Here is a 4420-nt window from a genome sequence, read left to right as displayed (position 1 = left end):
AGAAACATAGAAATAAAATAAGAGTTGCTATTAACATCTACTCAAAATGAAGTGCAAAGGACATAATATTAAGAAATATGTATACATATAATTCTCAATATATAACAACTACTACACATAAGGGAAAGAACAGGGATGTTACCTTCTTGCAGTATTTTTATTAAATACAAGAAGTCATCCAGACTTACATATGTATTTTTGGAGCTATTATGAAGATAGACCCATTTTAAAAAGGCAAGTAGCTCTTTTATATGACTAAGATAAAAAGTAGTTTTGAAAAAAGAGGATAATTTACAGAAATATAAAGACTGCAGGCAGAACAATGAGTAGCTGTTCTCCTTATCTATTGAGAACAAAACAAGAGAAAATAGGCTTATGTTGTAGACAAATGGATTTAAATTTTGTGTAAGTTAAAACTTCCTAAATAAAAGAGTTCTGAGATACTGGTTGGGAACATTTTTTGGTTTTTGTTTTCAAAATTATTAAGTATAGGGGTGCCTGGGTGGTTCAGTTGGTTAAGTGTCCCAGTCCTGATATCAGCTCAGGTCATGATCTCACCTGACATCAGCTCCGAGTTGGGCTCCGCGCTCAGTGGGGAGTCTGCTTAAGATTCTCTCTCCCTCTGCCTCTCCCCCCACTTGCTTACATTCTCGCACATGCGTGCACGTTCTCTCTCGCAAATAAAAATAATCTTAAAAAATTATTAAGTATAAGTCCTGACTCTCATTTATGTTTTTAGCAATTCCAAAATTACATAAGGCTGAACTCTGCGTAAGTTTGCTGTCACATTCTTTATATTGGTATTGAAGTCTATAAAGACTTCTTATGCCAAGAATGCTGACCAGCTTATCTGTATCAATTTTAAACAATACAGCAAATGATCTTTAATTGTATCAGGAGAATTTAGTTAACTACAGAGAAGAATTTCCTGCTGGAGAGGAATGTTAAGCATTGAAATGAAATCCTATGGAACCAGGTAATAATGATAGAACACAGTGAGATGAGGCACAGCTGTATAGGAATAGGAATTCACTGCTGAATTTGTCAGCCAGGTGTGCCCAGAGAGGCCGGTTCAAACACCAATCACCATAGGAGTGGAGGGCAAATGAGAGAGTGGGGCCTTATGGTATGAGAAATGGCTTGGGATCACTTCAGATCTTTCAAGCCCATGCTAGACTAACGATCCAGTTCAGGGCTAATGCCGTTGTGTGCACTTTGTTCAAATCTCCCTCCAAATCAGGAAGACTTCTAAGACAGGTGAGTGTTGACCTCACTGTTACATAAGTGCTAGGTAACAGCGTCACAAGCATTATCTTAATCATTATAAGGAACTTGATAAGAAAAACGAAGAAGGTATTATTGTAATTTGCATTTTGCAAAAGAAGGTATTGAGACTTTGGATATTAGAACTTTACCCAATTTCCCATAGCAGGTAAAGCATGTCAGTCTTACTCTAGAGACCATATTCTCAATCATTATTCTATATACTGATTAAATTTTATTTTGAAAATACAGCAAATTTTAGTAAGTATGGCTTCAACAAGACAAACTATTAGACTTTGTTAATTTGTTTACAGAGTTATTGATTTATTTAGAAATTATAAATGTTTAAAGAAATGTAATTTCTCATTAGTAAATTATTACATGTAGTTACTGATAAAATGTCTAATTTCCTTTTTATGTTATGCTAATTTCAGATTTTTAAAAACCTTATTAAAATGCATCCATTATTTACTAGAGTTAAAAGATTAGTTGTTCCCCCTTATGCATGAGAAAATGGAATAATCCTCATTTCTGACAATTTTTGAAGTAACTGTGCTCTGGAGGAAAAACAAATTTCAATCATATAAGATTTGCCTTTCAAGAACACATTTATGTCCTTTATCTGGCCTCCGGTGAAATATGATTATGTTAGATCACATTTCCTTAGATATATACAAATTAGGCATATTGCACAATGGCTAGGAATTACTTTCCTAATGTTTCACAATAGCTAGAATTAATTGAAATCCTTTAGGGTATATGAGGCCGGAAGTGTGTCGTGTTCATGGTATAGTAGGAAATAATTAGATCTGTAGTGAAGAGACACTCCCAATTAAATCTTTATGGGGAAATGATTCTGAAATTAGCTCTAAGGAAATTGAATGGTAGCAGATCACAGGCAAAATGCAATACCCATGCTTAGTATTAACAAGTATATTTTATATTTATGCATGGAACTATGTTAGCTCCCTTTGAATCGGGATATACTTTGTGTGACATATTAGAGAAAGTTAGGTCTATACCAGAAAAAAAAAAGCATGGAAAACATTTTTGTCACAATGGGAGATAAAGTTAATAGCAACAGTCAACGTCTTACTTGTAATCATCAAATTCATATATAAACCTTAATAGGAGAAATTATGAATGTAGTTAGTATTCTAGAATTCATATGAAACGGATACAGACTGATACTGAAATTTCTTTTTATTTCAGTTTTATTGAGATATAATTGACATACAGTACTACCTAAGTTTAATGTGTCCAGCATAATGACTTAAAAATACTGTAAAATGATCACCATGATAAGTTTAGTTAACAAAAGAAAAATCTTGTTAGATTCTGGAATTTGTTTCTGTACCTCTGTTATTATTTAGTTAATACAGGATTTACTAGACAACATGAAAGATACTATATAAGATCTTCTATTTCTAAGTTGATTGATAAGACCTATAAAATAAAACTGTCTTGAATTCACATGAAACAGGATAAATTCCAAAAAAGTCTGAAATAAGTGTATGTGTGTAATTCCCCCAATTCTTGTTTTGTTTTATTGTCTTACCTTGGAAGTGCTAGGACAAAATCTCCTTTTTCTTTCATTTATTTCCAAAATGTCTAAATAATATAATTTCAAAGTATAAAATGTCTATATAACTCTTGATGTAACTGAAGAATTGTATATTTGGGAAGGACTTTCCAATTTTATAAATGAGAATATTTAGATGCAGAGAGGTTACATAACTGGCCAACTTTAAAAGTCTGGTTGCTAGCTACACCTTTGCAACGAGAACTGAATTCAGTACTCCTATCTTAGGTCTCTAGTCTGTACATAGAACGAAAATGCTTCCAGTGGGTAGCTGCTTGCTTGTATTTGTCCATCTTTGGACAAATGCTCAATGCATATTGAATAGGAACATTCTCTAAAAGTTAAATTTGAGGACATTTATACCTGTGCTGAGGGGCGGCTTTAAATGTTTTCCTGGACCATTATTGACATTCAATTATTGTGTGGAAAGATTGTAGCCTCCAGGTTTTTGCCATAATATTCCAATTATAGTTTACATAGTGCTTCCAGTGATTGGCAAGAAGGAGACTGCAGTGTTATTCACATGTGGAATTTCAGTCCTCGATGAGTAAGCTATTATGTATAAAAGGAAGCATTTTAAGCAAATTGATTTTCTGTGTAGAGCTTTAGCCCAAAAGGACTTCTCTGTACAAAAATCAAGATCAATAGTTCCAAGCAAAGCTAAATTGAATCATGTCACTGCTTCAATTTTATAGTAGTTTTAATGTAAGATAAATAATAAACTTGCTTTGGAATCTTTCTTGCTGGTCATCCTAATTTCAATAACAATCAGTGTGTATTTCATCACCCCACTTGCTGTTGACACCAGAACCATACATAGAATATACAGTAGAAGAGGCAGACGTGATGCATGATGACCAAGGGCAGCATGCCTGACGTGCCTTGTCATCTATTTAACCAAAACACTGGTAAAACTCAACTCTATGATAATTAAACTCACAATTTATGGATGTCATGTGAAAGAACAAAAATGAAGAGAGCAATTCCTGCCACCATGGGGGAGTTGAGGTTAATATTTGGGTAGCTTTGTCTTTTAGTGCATTAAATTACGACTAATGATAATATTTTTAAAGGAGGAGGTGTGGTATCTCCAAAGAGAAAGGGCTATTTGGCTTTAGATAATTATTCTGACAATTGAAGTTGAAATGCACAGTTGTTCCAATCACAGAAATATTTGGGATAGATAGACTCATGCAAATCATTAACTGCAAGAAGGAAGGGGAGGTGTCCTCTGTGTGCTGGGCAGCAAGCATGCTATCCTGCACATTCACCAAGCCCATAAAACAAGGATTTTTCAACTCCTACTATGCTAGGAGTCAGATATATAATGTTGGACAAGGAAGATAGAGTTTATGCCCTTATGGAGATTATAATAACCTTGCAATGGGTGTCCAAGTAGCTCCAATTTATGCTTAAGAGAACAGGAGCTTAGAGAAGTGAAATAACTCGTTCAAAGTCCCCCTTTGAGAAGTGGCCAGGGTGGGATCCAAACCCAAGTCTGCCTGTCTTCAAAGCCTGACATACTCCATGTCACAGTACCACGAACAAAGTCCGATGAAGAGTATTTGCTCATGT

Source organism: Leptonychotes weddellii, chromosome 4, assembly GCF_054177405.1.
Source record: "Leptonychotes weddellii isolate Sample4059 chromosome 4, ASM5417740v2, whole genome shotgun sequence".
Classification (NCBI taxonomy): domain Eukaryota; kingdom Metazoa; phylum Chordata; class Mammalia; order Carnivora; family Phocidae; genus Leptonychotes; species Leptonychotes weddellii.
Note: the sequence above shows the minus strand (reverse complement) of the source record.